Source organism: Schistocerca cancellata, chromosome 2 (genome assembly GCF_023864275.1).
Source record: "Schistocerca cancellata isolate TAMUIC-IGC-003103 chromosome 2, iqSchCanc2.1, whole genome shotgun sequence".
In the NCBI taxonomy this organism is placed as follows: Eukaryota; Metazoa; Arthropoda; class Insecta; order Orthoptera; family Acrididae; genus Schistocerca; species Schistocerca cancellata.
In genome coordinates, this window is record NC_064627.1 from 762,970,927 (window position 1) to 762,990,907 (window position 19,981).

The 19,981-nt window shown below is 44.2% G+C and overlaps 1 protein-coding gene and 1 pseudogene across 1 annotated transcript in view; both read left to right on the forward strand.

Moving 5' to 3' along the window:
- Positions 1 to 19,981, forward strand: part of LOC126158346 (agrin-like) — a 566,092-nt gene that overhangs the window by 266,589 nt on the left and 279,522 nt on the right. The gene's annotated exons all lie outside the window — the stretch shown is intronic.
- Positions 16,928 to 17,045, forward strand: LOC126164125 (5S ribosomal RNA; annotated as a pseudogene).

A 19,981-nucleotide genomic window follows, 5' to 3' on the forward strand; every position in this document is an offset into this window, starting at 1 on the left:
GGGCTGCACGATGTTGGGGCGTGAGCGGAAGACGGCCTAACGGTGTGCGGGACCGTAGCCCAGCTTCATGGAGACGGTTGCGAATGGTCCTCGCCGATACCCCAGGAGCAACAGTGTCCCTAATTTGCTGGGAAGTGGCGGTGCGGTCCCCTACGGCACTGCGTAGGATCCTACGGTCTTGGCGTGCATCCGTGCGTCGCTGCCGTCCGGTCCCAGGTCGACGGGCACGTGCACCTTCCGCCGACCACTGGCGACAACATCGATGTACTGTGGAGACCTCACGCCCCACGTGTTGAGCAATTCGGCGGTACGTCCACCCGGCCTCCCGCATGCCCACTATACACCCTCGCTCAAAGTCCGTCAACTGCACATACGGTTCACGTCCACGCTGTCGCGGCATGCTACCAGTGTTAAAGACTGCGATGGAGCTCCGTATGCCACGGCAAACTGGCTGACACTGACGGCGGCGGTGCACAAATGCTGCGCAGCTAGCGCCATTCGACGGCCAACACCGCGGTTCCTGGTGTGTCCGCTGTGCCGTGCGTGTGATCATTGCTTGTACAGCCCTCTCGCAGTGTCCGGAGCAAGTATGGTGGGTCTGACACACCGGTGTCAATGTGTTCTTTTTTCCATTTCCAGGAGTGTATATTCATGCAACAAGGGAGAAGACAAGAGCAGCAAGAATATCAGGAGATAGATGGTATGAGGTTCAAAAGATTTCAGCACTTCAAATACTGGTTTACCAGCAACAACAGCACAGAAATGAACAACAAGGAAAGAAAAACAGTGGGAATTAAATACGGAATTCCCCCACGGAGACGCTCAGCTCAAAATCGATATCAGTGAATCCGAAGATAAGAATATAAAACACAGTGATATGCCAAGCAGTCATGTACGCTTTAGAAACCTGGAGCATATCTAAACAAGAAAATGAAAAACTATTAAGTTTTGAAAAACGACTAATGAGATAAGGGACCAATCTTAGATAAAGAAGAACGGAGGAGAAGAAAGAATGAGGAACAATTAACAACCCTACAGAAACTGAAGAGCAAAAGAATCCAGTGCGCGGGACGTGTAGCCCGAATGCTAGAAGAAAGACAGAAACCAAGCACTTGATGGGGAACCAGACACCAGACGCGCCATTGGACGACCAAGGCTGCGCTGAGTGGACGGCCTGGCAAAAGACCTGGCATCCCTGGGGACTGAAGACTTCTGGAGGAACACAGCAAAAAACAAAAAGGAATGAAGGCAGTTTGTGGAAGCAGTGCGTGGTCCATAGGGCCTGTGACCGCTCGTTATTTAAGTATTTATCGAAACAGTCTCTGTTGAAAGTCCCTATAACCCCAAGTAAAAAAAAATCTCATACTAGATTCGTAATTGTCCAACATGATGCGTATTTTCGAAAATCCATCTCATATTTCCCGTTGTTATGGGCGAATATTGTTGTCATCCTCAACGAGCGTTCTATAATCTGCCGACAGTGTAAACACTTCCGTCTACGTTATCGATTTGTCTATCACGCATATAAAGACGACAGTGTCGATATACCAAAGATGACGTGATGCCCTATCAATAAATCACTGGCCTGACTTTTAGTTAAACTATACACTAATAAAATTATTATTATGACTAACTAGAGTCTTTACGTCATATTTATAAGACAATAATATGCTCCTAACGCACGAAAAACACGTCTTTCTTTTTTATGCGTGACGCTTTTGTAGCCTGAAAGAGCGATACTGGTTGTAAAATAAGATCAATTAACCCGGCAGCTGTCGGTGTGTCTATACATTATGAAGCTTTTAACGTTCTTATCAACTGCGAAGCACCATTGACCAGAAATATTTCCTTCTGGTAAGAGTGAAACCAAAATTTCGTCCGATATGCAGAAAGCAGTGTAATGTTCAGTGGAAGTTTCAATCGTCAGGAAATGAGTCCTTTCAATTGACGTGCACAGCTAACAGAACAGCTGCATTGACAACTCTGTTTCGCAAGAAGACAAACATCGCGTCCGCGTGACTAAACTATGACAATACGGCAGGAGGAATGTCCTTCATCTGTCATAAATCCAGACTGGCCCAAAAGGTTCCTTCACATGAGATCTCTGGGATCATATGAACAGTGCGCCAAAAGTCAGTGCTAATTGTGGCGTTAATATGAGGTGAATTGTAGCTCAATGCTGTCTCATGCAAGAGGTACGCGGTACTGTCCGTTCCATGAACATTCAAAGCTGTAGTAGTGTTTGTAGCTACTAGAAGAGAGGTGATTAATATTTCATCGGGTGCATTTCTTCGTATTTCTGGAAACTAAGCATATCCTGAGGATTCAATCAGTAGGTGCACGTATTACCACCGTAAAGCGACCAATACAGCGTATTATTTTAAACAGCAGAAGCTCCGCTGAAGCGTTTTTAAAGGTATCTACAGCTAGTTCACTTAATTAGCTGATTATCGATAATGGTGCCAGCTGAGTATCGAGTAAACTCAGCGCAATTACTAAGTTAATATCTGTTCGGCAGGCGTGCTAGAAGGGCGAGATTTGGCGGGGTTCTTTTGTCATAATCTGTGCCTACATAAAGCTTATGAGAAGGGAGAGGAAACCGGGTAAAGACCTAATTTCGATGGAAATTTGCCTATTTATCATATCGCTCTCAATATCTGAACTTCCCCATCCTTCAATTTCCTGTATAAACCAACGGAGCCTAATTTTTCTTTAGCTTGCCAGGTAAAGTTCCTCTGCAACGCGGCAGAGATAGGATATTAAATTTTAAACCAAGGGCAGAAAACTTATGCACACATTTCATAGGAAAAAGTGGAGAACGAGTTTCACTGTTGATATTACACAATAGAGGAACAATGTTATTACATTTCAATACTGGACGTAATTTGATTTGTCCAGGAGTACTCATTCAAAGCATAAGTGAGCAGTTTGATTCAAAGTTTCGTTGTAGTGACATCATTTGATGCTAACTACCTCTCGCATCGAACAACAAACCTTTTTTTAATTCGCTACACTTGAATAACGTCTATTACCTCAGTACCTCCTGAAATGCACATACTTTTCTTGAGAGCTGTCTATAGTGGAAAAGGACGAATATTTAATGTGTTTCGTGTCTGTTAATCTGAATATAACGCAAACTTCCCTTCCCTTACTGTCTGTTACATCAGAACCGCGATGGTTACCGTATGAATTACGTAGTTGCATGATCACAGAATTGATCAGATAAAATCTCATTTTTTTGTACTTTTCATTTTATATTCCAAGGGGGGGGGGGGATGCAGAGCGTGCTGTCTGAGTTGAGATCCATTTTACAATCTCATTTCTTTTCATCCACTTCTATAGCTCAAATATTCCGGGAATTAAGTAAAGTGCACTACTATTACAAAAAATAAGAATTTTTAGCATACTTTCAATTGCCAGAAACCTCAGTTCGATTTCTGGAACGCTCTGTGAAATGTCAGGGTATCGACGTTACATGGGACGTCCTATTAATCCTATGGGAATACGTACCATCCATGTGTTTGTTGGACTACCACCAATGTGACAAGGGGGAGGCGCGTACTTAACTTGTTGTCTCAGGGCATTTGGATGTCCTCTCTCGAAACTAAGCGTTCTGCCTACTTCTACATCTTCATTCATACAGAACCAATGTGAAGTACATGGTAGAGGATACTTTTCATTGCACCAAGTATCAGGGTTTCTTCTCGTTCCATTCGCGTTTGGAGCGGTGCAAGAACTCCTCTGTGTGTCCTGTAGTTAATTTAATCTTGTGTTCTCGGTCCCTTACGGTAGCGATACGTCAGAGACCTTGCTTTTCAATACGGGTTGTACCTGCTCATCCAGTATACACAACTTGCGTCGTGAAAGTTGTTTCGTTATCTCAAACGCTTTACAACTACGTTTGCTGCTGTCTTCAGTCCGAGGACTGGTTCGATGCTTCTCTCCATGCTAGTGTGTCCTGTGCAAGTCTCTTCATCTCTACATACTTACCGCAACCTACATTAACTTCAACCACCTTGCTCTGTTCAAGCTTTGGTCTCCGACTACCATTTTTACCCCGCCACTCGCCCTCCCATTATTAAACTGTCAATGCCTTGATGCCTCAGAATGTGTCCTACCAACCGATCCCTTTTTTAGTCAGTTTTTGACAAAAATTCCTTTTTTCCCCAGTTCGATTAGTACTTCCTTATTTGTTATTCGGTCTACCCATCTAATCTTCGGTACTCATCTATAACTCTTTTATTTCTAAAGCTTCTACTTTTTTCTTGTCTGAATTGCCTAACGTCCAAGTTTCACTTCAATACAAGGATTCACTACAAACAGATAACTTCAAAATAGACTTCTTGACACTTAAATTTATATTTGTATCAGATGTTAACAAAGCCCTCTTTTTCATTAAAGCTTTTCTTGTTGTTGCCAATCTGCATCCTACTTCGGCCATTATCCGTTATTTTGTTGCCTAAATAACAAAATTCTTCTACTACTTTTAGTGTCTCCTTTCCGAATCTAATTCGATCTGTATCGCCTAATTTACTTGAACTCCATTTAATTACCCTTGTTTCACTTTTATTGAAATTGGTCTTATAATCTATTTTCAAGATACTAACCATTCCGTTCAATTGCTCTTCGAAGCCTTTAGGTGTCTGACAGAATTACAATGCCATAGACAAACCGGCAAATTTTTATTTCTTCTCCCCAAATTTTAATTTCCTTTAAAAATTTCTCCTTGTTTTGCTTCATAATTTGCTCAGTGTACAGACTGAATAACTTCGAGATAGGCTGCAACTCTGTCTTATTCCCTTCTGAACTTTCGCTTCCCTTTCATGTCCTTTGACTCTGATAACTGCAGTCTAGTTTCTGTACCTTAAATGTAGCAACAACTCTTCTGATGATATGTTGTGAAAATTCAGAAATATGTATTTAGTTGTTATTTTACGTAGTTTCTCTAAAAAGAAATATTAATAAAATTGAATTGAGAACTGTGACAAAGTACACAGTTCAACAAATAATTTTATTTTGTGCAAGTGGTGCCCCCTCCCCAGCTCTTAAGTATTTGAGAAATGTCGTACTTCAACCGCCAAGAAATACTGACAAATAATTATTTATTTAAAACCGGTTCCGATTATCAGATATCTTAAACTTATGTACAACAGCTTATATGGGTAGTAACTGTAGCGTCAAATACCATAAAAGCCATCCTGAGTCTGTGTCGTAAATAGTAAAATACGTTCCATAGGCAGGATAGAATGTACTAACACTGTCTATAACACTGTTAATCCTGACTCCAAACGAAAAGATGGAAACTGATTGTTATAATAGACGCAGTATAACGGTTCCAGTGCATTCCACTATTGCCTGCTTAGGCCTACTATATTTTACTATTGACGACATTAGAAAAAAAGGGTTTTGTGTTATTGCCATGAAAGTTGTTGCAAATAAGTTTGAGCTACGTAAAGATCGAAATTGGCCTTAATGAAGGATTATTGGTCAGTACTTCTTGATGGATGAAATAGGCCAATAAACTTTTCGAATTACAGTCACTGACGAGTTTTAAGAGGAGTTTTAAGACTTGCTGAAAACTTAACTGCGGTAGATTTGGTCGGCGCTTGATAACAGTAGATGAAACAGGGATTCACCATCACGAGCCAGAAATGGTGCTGTGGAGATAGTGAGCAAAAGAAGGTCAAAGTGCAACACAGGAAGGAAACACGGTGAAAGGTCTCTGTTGGATTCCTTTCATGTTAATTTCTTAAATCTGTTGTCATTTATGGCATAAATTCCTCTTCTAAATTTACTGTGGCGTTTCTGACTATCTGGGAGGAGACTGAGTAGTGGAACGTGTTGCTTTTACACATAAACAAGAACGATCTGTCACACTACTACACTTTAAAAACACAGTTTATATGTAATTCATGTCACACAGTCTCATACGGAACCTACATCCGCTTTCTTTTATATACTGTATATGATAAGATACTGTCATCCCCCTTCTCTTCAGTGTGAGAGGATGAATGAGCAAATGTATTTCTAGTTGCATGCTTGAGGGTAACAGACAAGCCTGTCTGCTAGAGAACAGTAGGACCAACGTCGGAACAGGTAGCTACGCTTTCTAAAAGCAAAGAGGTTTCTATCCTTAGTATGGTCCTGTCCGTCCCTTGTCATGTTGGTATAGGAAGCTGTCCCTCTGGCCACTTCCGTTTGTATTTGGGAGCCACCCCTCAGGAAGGAACCAGGTTAGTCTGTCCGTGGCGAGCGTCTGAAGTGGTAAGATCTCCAGCTAAGCGCGTGTCTGCTAAGTCCGTAGGACAATGGATTTCTTAAGTTCAGCCTAACTGAAAATTTAATCACCTTTATTTCAGGTTTAGCTCTAAAATATCTAATGTTATCTTAAATTGCAACGCAGTGTATTTCGAGTGTGAAGTTCAGAATATTTTCCAGTAGTTGCTTTGTCACTACTTTGTGAGTAAAGTGGAACCACGTGTTGATCAGTAACTCTAACTAAGATCATAAATCTTAAATGCGAGTGTGCGTGAGATTATAACATCTCGTCTTGACAATATTTTTCAATATAGCAACTTTTCTTTATGTTCAACCCACGCGGGGTGTACTTTGTGAGACCACTACCACGTGCTTATATAATTGTTTGACCCATCAGGTTAATAGTAAGACGTTAGTAACCAGTTCGAGATTTTTCTTTTGTAAACTGCTTTTCGATCTAATTTATTTTAATTATCAAAATTATTATGGAGTTACACGCTTTGTGTAAACCAAGTTGACCTTGTGAAGCATCTTTACAACGGTTCCATTAAAATAAAGTAATTTTCTGGAATTTGCAGTAGCAGAAACATCACTGCAAAGTCGTATGTTACATGGACAAACAGAAGAAAACTGTTCGGAATAAAAATCTTCAATTACACCAATCCGTTACACACACGATTGATTCCAGTGTTACAAAACTGACAGCATTCTTTTCGAAGTGCTTCTCCGCCCGCACTATTCGCCAGATACAAGCCTGAAGAAATGGCTATATGGACGCAGATGCACATACAATGATTAGGTAAGCGACAGATATTCATTTGCCACAGTTCGATAAATTAAATTTTACCGATGGAAAAGTTGTTGAATCGTTGGGAAGGTGGCTATGAGTCTGTGTGCGTTATTTCTTGAGTTTTATTCCCAAGGCCGAGATCTTCTTGAAAATGCTTTGAATTGATTCCAAACTATTTCGTTATTAGCAGTTAACAGGAATATTCCATAAAAGAAACTAAACAGCGTTTGCGTTGAGCGTAGATAGGAAGGAAACTCGCATACACCTGATAATTCCCGATTTGCTGACTTAACCGGCTAGTAATCACTGTTTTAGTGCGTTAGTAACCTTACGTTATCGAAACGTCGATAATTACAGGGTGCATTATACGAAAAATTACTCTGTGTACTATATTTAATTATTATATCGTATAAACTGTTCTAGTTCACTGTACACGATGTTTCAAGTTTCGTCGGCTGTAAAAGTCATCAAAATGATGTCTGATGTAATTTACGAATACTAATGTAGGATATGCGCGCCTTTAACGTAAAAGAAACACCGTCTTTACATGCCTTAAAGGCCCCACGGTACCGACCGGCCATCGTGTCATCCTTAGCCCTTTGGCGTCACCGAATGCAAATACGGGGGTGCAGGTGGCCAGCACACCGCTCTCCCGGCCGTTGTCAGTTTTCTTGACCCGTATCGCTACTTCCAAATAAAGTAGGTCCTCAGTTGGCCTTACAAAGGCTGAGCGCACCGCGCTTGCCAACAGCAGATCCGGACAGTGACACATCCGAATGTTAGCCAAGCCCGACATTGCTTAACTTCGGTGATCTGAAAGGGAACAGGTGTGTCCACGGCGGCAAGACCGTTGTCGTGTCTTTAATATGGAACATTATGTAACAGGAATTGTCTAATTAGAAGCGGAAGAAAACTCTCTCGGTATGAAGCAGACACTGTGCTGAAAGATAGGCCGTTGTGTCAGATTAGAAGCGTAAACAGAGCCTAGGTCCATATTTCATGCTGTTCCCTCTAACTTAGCTGTGGTGGCTCTAGCAATTTCTGAAAGTTTCATTCTGATGCTACGTGTTTCCCATCTTACCCCACTTATACACAGAATAATATCCAGGTAAACAAAATTTACATGTAGATTGGAAAAGAATCAGTTAATCAGGTTGTGTATCTTAACATTATACTTTTACACACATCAAAGAAAGTACTACATCACCCCCGTTCCCAGAACACCTGAAGATAGACATTGACAGCGGATATTGTATCACAGACACAGTCCCTTTGACTGTTCTGAGATGTCAATAAACCCACCCAAAGATGTAAACAACCATGAGCAGCGCCCATTAGACGGACGGGGTCCGGACAGCCGATCAGTTCCAGTCATTCCAACAGTAACAAGGTACACGTCTCGTGTTGTCGGTAAGTCAACCTTGCCTAGACAGTCAATACCGCGGTTCGATCGCGTCCGCATTATTACTTTGTGACAGGAAGAACTCTAAAGAAGGGAAGTCTCCAGGCGTCTCGGTGCGAACCAAACCGAAGTTTTACGGACATGGAGGAGATACAGAGAGACAGGAAATGTCGATGACATGCCTCGCTTAGTCCGCCCGAGGGCTACTACTGCAGTGGATGACCGCTACCTACGAACTATGGCTCGGAGGAAACCTGACGAACGCCATCATGTTGAACAATTCTTTTCGTGCAGCCACAGGACGTCGTGTTACGACTCAAACTGTGCGCAATAGGCTGTATGATACGCAACTTCACTCCCGACGTCCATGGCGAGGCTCACCTTTGCAACCACGACACCACGCACCGCGGTACAGATGGGTGCAACAACATGCCGAATTGACCGCTTAGGATTGGCATCAAGTTCTCTTCACCGATGAGTGTCGCATATGCCTTCAACCAGACAATCGTCGGAGGCCTGTCTGGAGGCAACCCGATCAGGTTGAACGGCTTAGACGCACTGTCCAGCGAGTGCAGCAAGGTGGAGCTCCCTGCTATTTTGGGGTGGCATTATGTGGGGCAGACGTACACCGCTGCTGATCATTGGAGGCGACGTAACGGCTGTACGACACGTGAATGCCATCCTCCGATCGATTGTACAACCATATCGGCAGCATATTGGCGAGGCATTCCTCTTCACGAACGACAATTCGCGGCCCCATCGTGCACATCTTGTGAATGATTTCCTTCAGGATAACGACATCACTCGACTAGAGTGGCCAACATGTTCTCCAGACATGAATCCTATCGAACATGCCTGGAATAGATTGAAAAGGGCTGTTAATGGACGACGTGACCGATCAACCACTCTGAGGGATCTAGGCCGAATCGCCGTTGAGGAGAGTGACAATCTGGACCAGAAATGCCTTGATGAACTTGTGAAAAGTACGTGACGACGAATACAGGCATGCATCAATGCAAGAGGGCGTGCTACTGGTTACCGGTGTGTACAGCAATCTGAACCACCACAACATGCAACGTATGGTTTTCATGAGCAATAAAAAGGGCGGAAATGATGTTTATGTTGATCTAAATCCTAATTTTCTGTACAGGTTCCGGAACTCTCGAAACCGAGGTGATCCAAAACTTTTTTTATTTGTTCGCCGCGAATTTATACCTTAGAGGATTACAAACCGTACGATAGCGAAACACGAGTGTGCAAAGATACATCTAGCATTGAATAAAGACAGATAATAATTTTTACTAGAGAAACAAAATTGTCCCTCTCATAGTAACTTCTCTTGATCCCAACCTATTGAAACCAGCGAGATTTCATTGTTTCATTTAGGATAAAGAAATTTTAATTCCACATTTCACTCGCTTACATCATGGATAACCTCATATTTAGGGTAAGTGTTTTTATCTAATACAGGTTTTCAGATTAGGTAACCAAGAAAGTAACATGGAGCCATATTTCACGAATAGGGTGGATAAGGAAGTATTTCGTAATGGCTGATGCTTCTGCACCTGTTTCAAGCTAACTTTCTTAGTTCTATAATAGGCTATTTATAGAATGTCTCTAGTTCAACTAACTATGCAAAGTACCAACTACACTGAAAAACCAAAGAAATTAGTACATCTGCCTAACATCGTGTAGGGCCCCCTCGAGCACGCTAAAAGTGCCGCAACATGACATATCATGGACTCGACTAATGTCTGAAGTAATGATGGAGGAAATGGACAACGCGAATCCAGCAGGGCTGTCCATAAATACGGAAGAGTACGAGGGGATGTAGATCTCTTCTGAACAGCACGTTGCAAGGCATCCCAGATATGATCAATAATGTCCTTGCCTGGGGAGTTTGGAAGCCAGCGGAAGTGTTCAAACTCAGAAGAGTGTTCCTGGAGCCACCCTGTAGCAATTCGGGACGCGAAGGGTGTCGCATTGTCCTGCTGGAATTGACCAAGTTCGTCGGAATGCACAGTGGACGTGAATGGATGTAGGTGATCATACAGGATGCTTACGTATCTAGACGTATCAGCGGTTCCATATCACCCCACGCCCCATGCCATTACAGAGCCTCCGCCAGCTTGAACAGTTTCCTCCTGATATGTAGGGTCCATGAACTCATGAGGTTGTCTCCATACCCGTACACGTCAATCCGCTCGGTACAATTTGAAACGAGACTCGTCCGACCAGGCAACATGTTTTCAGTCATCTACAGTCGAATCTTTGTATTGACGGGCCTAGGCGGGCCGTGAAGCTTTGTGTCGTGCAATCAAAGGTACACGAGTGGGCCGTTGGCTCCGATAGCCCATATCGATGATGTTTCGTTGAATGGTTCACACGCTGACCATTGTTGATGGTCCAGTACTGAAATCTGGAGCAATTTGCGGAAGAATTGCACTTCTGTCACGTTGAACTATTCTCTTCTGTCGTCATTGGTCCCGTTCTTGCAGGATCGTTTTCCGTCCGCAGCGATGTCGGATCGCTAAAACACACTCGTGAAATGGTCGTACGGGAAAATCCCCACTTCATCACTACCTCGGAGATGCTGTGTCCCACCGCTCATGCGCCGACTATAACAACACGTTCAGACTCACTTAAATCTTGATAACCTGCCGTTGTAGCAGCAGTAACCGATCAACAACTGCGACAGACACTTGCTGTCCCATATAGGCGTTGCCGACCGCAGCTCCGTATTCTACCTGTTTACGTATCTCTGTAATTGGATATGTATGCCTATACCAGTTTCTTTGTCGCTTCAGTGTAAATTACCGTGAAAAGGAACAGTCACCACATTACCTTTTTACAAATAGTCAATAGTGAATCGCTGTGAGTCAAAACCAAGAATTTTACAACATTTCACGCAAATGTGACAAGTTTTCTTGCTTCGTGGCCTTTCACCATCGACGACCCACTGTTGTGACGCCTTTTTGGTATTCTCGATACAATGACGTTTCATCTGCAGCTGTGGTTCCCATCAGGTATCAGAAATACCCTCAATAAAGTTTATCACCTAACAAAAATTAAAAGAAAATATGTTATTACTTCTGTTTCAGAGTCTCGAAGATGAATAATATTAGATAATGCTCGCATTTGTGTAGTTTTTTTATTAAACCGCTCAATACCAAGTTAATAAGACGTTTTATATCAGTTTCTAGCTACCTCTCTATGTTACGATTGACGTTGCTCAGTGCACAATGCGACTCATGCCTGGATTCGCTTCTCCGATTTTGCTCTCATTGCTATTGTAGTCGGAAATCTACTTCCTCACCAGCTGCCTGTGGAGAATGGAAGCGGTACTCTTAAATTTTTTCGCTAATAATAGATGCTCACCAGCAACAATTCCCAAAAATGTTGGCAGCCTGTGTGCTGTTTCCTGGGATCCATTGTATTCTACTTGGTCTCGAACTTCACTAAATGAAAATAATCTTTAATTCACTGAAAATTGAAGTATGATTTATTACTCATAACTGATGCTAACAACCATGACTAGCTGTACGGCACAAGAAATAAACAGAAAATTAAGAATTGCCTAAAGCGCTCTTGGTAAACCGAAGTTCAAAAAAACATAGCTACGAATGTGTCTGAAACTGAAAAATTTGTAATCAGTGTGGACTACCATTTTTGCCTCATGGTAACTGACATGAGAGCGGAACATGCTCAAAACGGAGTATTGCTAAGAGAGCGAATGAGAAAGAGGAGAACCAAAAATGAGTCACGGAATAGACTGGTGAACAAGATAGAAGTAATACATTAATGATACTGAAATGGGCACGCATGGGGTACGTAGCCAAGAAAATATAGAAATATCACAGTATCAAAAAGTAAATAATGTAGAGTAATGAAATTTCTGGAATACATTTCTGTAGGTAACGTATTTAAGTAATCAACATTGAAAATTCACAATTAATGTCAGCGCGAGATAAGTCTTTGCAAATGTGAAATTCCGGTTCATTAACAATCGGTGTAACCACCAGAATGTTGAATGCAAGCACGAAAACGTGCGTGCATTGTGTCGTACAGGTGTTGGATGTCAGTTTGCGAGGGGTGGAGCTCCATGCCTGTTGCACTTGATCGGCCAATACAGCGACGGTCAGTCTTCCGATGACGTCCCAAATGCGTTCATACCTGATGATCGAGCAGGCCAAGGCAACATATCGACACCCTGTAGACCATGTTTTGCTACAACAGTGGTATGTGAGCGAACGTCATCCTGTTGGAAAACACCCCCCGGGATGCTGTTCATGAATGGCAGCACAACAGGTCGAATCACTAGTCTGACCTACAAATTTGCAATCAGGGTGCCTGAGATAACCACGAGAGTGCTCTTGCTGTCACACGAAATTTTGCTACACTCCAGGAGTAGGTTCAGTGTGCCTAACACACAGACATTGAATACAGCCATCAACTTCCCTCCTCCTAACCGACAAACGGCCATCGCTGGCACCAAGGCAGAACCAGCTTTCATCAGAAAACCCAACAGACCTGCAAACTATCCTCCAATGAGAACTCTGTTGTCACCACTGAAGTCGCAAATGGCAGTGGTTTGTGGCCAGTGGAATGCACGCTACAGGGCGTGTGGCTCGGAACTGTTCTTGAAGTAACCAACCGATCTGTAACAGTTCGTTGTGTCACTGTGGTGCCAAATGTGCCCAAATCGCTGCTAAAGATACAGTAGGATGCGCCAGAGCCATACGCCGAACACAATAGTGTTCCCTCTCGGTAACGCCGCGTGGCTGTCCAGACCCCGATCTTCTTGCGACCGTACATTCTCGTGACAACCGCTGCCAGCAATCATAATCATGTACAGTGGCTACGTTCCTGCCGAGTCTCTCTGCAATATCAGAGAAGTAACATCCAGCTTCTCGTAGCCTCGTTACACAACCTCGTTCAGGCGCAGTGAGGTGTTGATAATGGTGTCTTTGTCGCCTTAAAGGCATTTCATCAACTCATCAAGTCCAATTTCAAGGTAACTAAACGTCAAGACTGTTGCAGCGTATATTTACAGCAAACACGATTTGCATCGTAATAGTGGCGGTACTAGCGCCTCTCTTTTGCGACTGGCGAGAAATTTGGAGAGACATCATCTTTCAGACGTAGAAACACGCCTATAAACTTTCATTTATGTCGCACTTCTTTGTTTTGAGTTTTTTTTTTCTTTTTTGGTCAGTGTAGATAGTGTGTTGTCCTTGGAAGTTTACTGCAACATTGCAAAGCGATAAAGAAAGACTTGCACGAAGATCTAATGGAAAATGCGCAAATTCCATTAATAAATATGCAGGATGAACATAAATGCGTACTGGAAAAGTCAAGAAGAGATCCATATCCATCAGTGATGTGAAATGGCGATGATAACCTAATAAATATTACAGGCCAATGAAATGGTGATACACTCCTGGAAATTGAAATAAGAACACCGTGAATTCATTGACCCAGGAAGGGGAAACTTTATTGACACATTCCTGGGGTCAGATACATCACATGATCACACTGACAGAACCACAGGCACATAGACACAGGCAACAGAGCATGCACAATGTCGGCACTAGTACAGTGTATATCCACCTTTCGCAGCAATGCAGGCTGCTATTCTCCCATGGAGACGATCGTAGAGATGCTGGATGTAGTCCTGTGGAACGGCTTGCCATGCCATTTCCACCTGGCGCCTCAGTTGGACCAGCGTTCGTGCTGGACGTGCAGACCGCGTGAGACGACGCTTCATCCAGTCCCAAACATGCTCAATGGGGGACAGATCCGGAGATCTTGCTGGCCAGGGTAGTTGACTTACACCTTCTAGAGCACGTTGGGTGGCACGGCATACATGCGGACGTGCATTGTCCTGTTGGAACAGCAAGTTCCCTTGCCGGTCTAGGAATGGTAGAACGATGGGTTCGATGACGGTTTGGATGTACCGTGCACTATTCAGTGTCCCCTCGACGATCACCAGTGGTGTACGGCCAGTGTAGGAGATCGCTCCCCACACCATGATGCCGGGTGTTGGCCCTGTGTGCCTCGGTCGTATGCAGTCCTGATTGTGGCGCTCACCTGCACGGCGCCAAACACGCATACGACCATCATTGGCACCAAGGCAGAAGCGACTCTCATCGTTGAAGACGACACGTCTCCATTCGTCCCTCCATTCACGCCTGTCGCGACACCACTGGAGGCGGGCTGCACGATGTTGGGGCGTGAGCGGAAGACGGCCTAACGGTGTGCGGGACCGTAGCCCAGCTTCATGGAGACGGTTGCGAATGGTCCTCGCCGATACCCCAGGAGCAACAGTGTCCCTAATTTGCTGGGAAGTGGCGGTGCGGTCCCCTACGGCACTGCGTAGGATCCTACGGTCTTGGCGTGCATCCGTGCGTCGCTGCCGTCCGGTCCCAGGTCGACGGGCACGTGCACCTTCCGCCGACCACTGGCGACAACATCGATGTACTGTGGAGACCTCACGCCCCACGTGTTGAGCAATTCGGCGGTACGTCCACCCGGCCTCCCGCATGCCCACTATACGCCCTCGCTCAAAGTCCGTCAACTGCACATACGGTTCACGTCCACGCTGTCGCGGCATGCTACCAGTGTTAAAGACTGCGATGGAGCTCCGTATGCCACGGCAAACTGGCTGACACTGACGGCAGCGGTGCACAAATGCTGCGCAGCTAGCGCCATTCGACGGCCAACACCGCGGTTCCTGGTGTGTCCGCTGTGCCATGCGTGTGATCATTGCTTGTACAGCCCTCTCGCAGTGTCCGGAGCAAGTATGGTGGGTCTGACACACCGGTGTCAATGTGTTCTTTTCTCCATTTCCAGGAGTGTAGTTTAGAGTCGTGAATAAACCACATTCAAATCCTTTTCGTTTTCATTCCTCAGAAAACTTGATTGAAGCTCGTCCTGCAGTAGTCTTCGCTAGTGTAGTTTGTGGTTTCCTCTAAGTGCTTCACATTGTAATGGTACTTGAATTACGTAACCATTACGGCACGTCACCTCAACCTCTCGATACCAGAAATATTCTACTGTGTTTCTGTAAAGTAGTTAACATATTTCTGAGACAACATTCAGATATGATTTCATTAATGTAGAGGTACTTTGATACATCGATATGTTAATTGCAATGATATTATTCTTATGTGAATTCTTTCTTTTGTCACTATGATCTTTGTCCTACTTGTAACTCTGATTTCGGGCGCGTAAGCGATTATTAGAGAGTCAAGTCTTGGTCGTCGTGTTGAAAAGACGCAAATTGTAGTCATTTCATAAAATGTGAACTTTAACAGTGAGGAAGATATTTTCAAGTACATTTTATATTGTGAAGTGATGTTTTGTGAGTTACGTGATATTGCAACAGAAGTAATAAAAATGAAGTGTAACTTAAATTCGGAGTGCTGATTACTATTTCACATCACCATTGTCCTAACTTGCAAAAGTTTAATCTTCAAGAATGGTTTGTGAAGCGCATCTATAAAACTTTTGAATATCGCAGAATAACACCTAGGCCTCTTTACATCCGAGTTTGGAATCATCACTACCTAGATTTTCGACGATTGAGCCATGAGTTCACAACGAGACCAGCGTGGAAAACATGAAAAGATGAGTGCCTAGTTTATCCATTATTTCAAGAAATGACTTTACTAACTGTGCTCTAATGACACCTGCCACATAATATAACTTTGTTGTTGCCCGAAAATGCAATATTTAGCAGCGTGAGCAACACTACAATTATAATTAATTTTTGACCTTTGTTGTGATAGGGTTGTTAGAACATGCACCTAAGCTAGTACTGAACCGAGTAAATTAGCTGATAGTCAGAGGCAGGCTTCGAGTCGTAGAATATTTGCTTTATTTATCTTTTTAGTTTCATAATTCCTAAAAAGACAATGGAAATCGCACATAATCCAACAAGTTATGTATGCATTATGATGTAGTGAATATCGTACTGGACCTCACATTTTGTGTTTTCCTTCCCGTTAAGTGCAAGTGCCCTCGGTATTTATAGACAGGGAGTTTTGTTACAAAAGTGAACAACTTATTTCATCCATGAATGAACTGGAGTTTTGTAGACAGAATTCAACAGTTTTTAATTAAAATCATAACAAAGAAAGTTCGATGGTAGGTTGTGCTTTTAGGACCTCACCGACGAAGCTACGTGAGAGACGGAACACAAGATCGGATAGTACAAGAACAACGAAGGAAGATTCTGCCCGTGCCCTCTTCGTAGGATCTGTCTCGTCACGGGCCTTAACAACTTAGAGGGACAACGGTAAATATCAATCCGGGTGCAACGACAGGGATTTGAACGCGGTTAGCGCCACGTTGGTATACGTAACACAAGTGTTACAAAAAGAACTTAATACCCGTGTCATAGTTTCAAATCAGGACGATATGCAAAAACTCATCTTTTCTTCGTTGTACTAAAGTGTTTCCCCTCTCTTTGCTTGGGCAACGGCCTTGCCGCAGTGGATACACCGGTTCCCGTCAGATCACCGAAGTTAAGCGCTGTTGGGCATGATCGGCACTTGGATGGGTGACCATCCAGGCCGCCATGCGCTGTTGCCATTTTTCGGTGTGCACTCAGCCTCGTGATGCCAATTCAGGAGCTACTCGACCGAATAGTAGCGGCTTCGGTCAAGTATACCATCATAACGACTGGGAGAGCGGTGTGCTGACCCCACGTCCCTCCTATCCGCATCCTCCACTGAGGGTGACACGACGGTCGGATGGTCCCGGTAGGCCACTCGTGGCCTGAAGACGGAATGCTCTCTTTGCTTGAACCCAGAGTTCCATGCACAGGCTCCAATGCATGTCAATGAATCCTCGGCATTGTGTATGGAAATACGCATCTCAGTAGTTGAAATGGTTTTGCTGTGTATTACGACAGTTCTTTACCCGGAGCATCACCCACTCGTCCAGATGACGATACGTTTTGTTCCAGCGTAATGGAGGGACAAACATCTTTAACAATATTATGTACACATTCCAGCATATGACATTACTCATACATGTGATAATAGTTTTTCTTGTCAATATGTCTTTAACAATAAGTGCCTATACTCTGACCACCTGCCAAAAGCCTGAATAACCACCTTTTGCATTGCGGACCGCTGCGAGACGTGCACGAAAAGAGTCAGTGAGGTTCTGGAAGGTACCGACAAGGATTTGCAGATATGCTGACTCCATGGCTGTGCTCATATGCGCCAGGTTTTTCGGTTGCATCCATAGCGAGAACAACCCGATCGTGATGGTCCCACAGATTCCCGATAGGATTTTAATCCGGGGAGTTTGGTGGCCATGGCAGTAGGGTAATCTCATCCTGGTGCTCTCCTAACCACACATTGTCCTGCTGGTAGACGCCATCGGGCAGTGGAAAAACAAACTACATGTAATGGTGGACATGGTCCCCAAGGATAGATGCATCACGAGATCATCCGGGGAATGCCACGAAAACATTTCCCAGACCATAACGCTCTCTCCTCAATCCCAGATCCTTCCGATGACTGTCGCAGGGTTTGCTTTGAAACGCTTCACGCCGTGCGCGCCAATGGCCATACGTCTGATGAAGCGTAAATAGTGATTCATCTGAAAAGGCCAGTTTTTGCCACTCAGTGAACGTCCAGTTTCGGTATTGGCGTGCAAATTCCAACATTCATCGCCTGTCAACAGCAGTCGGCATGGGCGCACAAACGAGGCGCCTGCTGCGGAGGTCCACACGCAGCAACTTCCGCTCAATGGTCGCTCAGGAGATACTGTTGTGAGTCCTCGGTTCAAATGGGCGGTCAGTCGTTCAAACACTTGCACGTCTATTCGCCAGTACACATATCCGCTGCCGTCGTTCACCGCCGGTATCATGGCCCTCGATGCACCACAGTTGCCCTGGCACTGGTTTTGGATAGCGCCATTTTGTCGCGTACGGTATACTTTAATCACGACATCACCAGAGCAGTTTACAGGTTTAACCGTTTCGGAAAGCTGCCACCCTTGGGCCAAAAGCCAATGATTATGCCCTTCTGGACGTCAGATAAATCGCTTATCCGCATTACGACAACGTCTGCACTATTGTACGCGTCCTCCCCGACACGCTTTTGTATACACTTCACTGCTTGTGTTGCCATGTGCCGTCTCTGGGTAGTTATTACACGTTGACGTCGAACATCAGAGGTAATCACATTAATGTGACTGGACTTGTATAAGCACTCTATGTCATTAGAGCTTAGGAATGCAGATGATTATCTCAAGCCGGCTTAGTGGCCGAGCGGTTCTAGGCGCTACAGTCTGGAACAGCACGACCGCTACGGTCGCAGGTTCGAATCCTGCCTCGGGCATGGATGTGTGTGATGTCCTTAGGTTAGCTAGATTTAAGTAGTTCTAAGTCTAGGGGACTGATTACCTCAAATGTTGAGTCCCATAGTGCTCAGAGCCATTTGAATTTTGACAAAATTCTAGTGCTTCAGACCAGTAGGAAATGAAAGGAGAACCGTAATTTATCACACCTTTCATAAATCAGCGCGAGGAAAATTAAAAATTTATGCCTCCCCACAATCATCCACTTGTCATTCTCAGGATGACAACAAGAGGATGAAACGGCTCATTCAGACTAAGCGATGTAATGCAAGGGGAACCACCGCTGACGCGAGGTAGCTCTCCTTTAAAAGGGCTGCTGGCTGGTTTCTGCCCGCTGCAGCGGAACTTGCCTTATTGCTCGTCACGGCCACTAAAATGACTCAACTTTACTACTTCGTTCCCTAAGTTTTTATTTGTCTGGCATGTTCGCTTTTGGCGTCCTGATACCTGGTCCAGAAACTTTTTAGAGCACAATACCATGCTCTGCCTAAGTTTAAGAATGGTCGCTGTTATAATCCTTTTCTGTGGCAGATCCTCGGTCTTTTCCTTTGTCTTAAGAGGGGCCAAATTACCTAACGTTGCTGCTGTAGCTGTTAGATTTGATCTCGTCGGTAAAGTTCCTGCCCACTTTTTCCCTTTTCTTTCTGCGCGTCTATTTATACAGAATAGACAGGCCGTGTGCAAGGAGTTTCTGCAACTTTAATCAGCATTGTTAAACAGCTGAGCTCGGAATAAAATTTCATTTTGCTGTACTTGTAGTGACAAGGAAAATATTTTATGACGAAAGAAGTGCACAACATTTAGCTGCAGTGGGGCACTGAGCGAACTCAACGGCGACGGATGAAAATTTGCTCCAGACCGGGAGTCGAACCCAGAGCTTCCGCTTTGTGTGAATGATGGCCGTAACCGCCTGGGACATCCGAGCATGTCTCCCGTCCGTCGCAAATCTCCACAATCACGCACGCCACAGTGTAACGCCCGCTGTCCATTAATCTACTTGCTCGCAGATTACTGTCTTTCCGCAAGGGTTCGAATACTGTTGTGCATCCGCTCTGAAATGTCGCAGCGCCGTCTGGCTATAAAGGATGAATCACCCTGAAATTGCACCGCAAATATTGCTGAAATTGAAAGTGCTATTTATGTGCGGTTTTCAC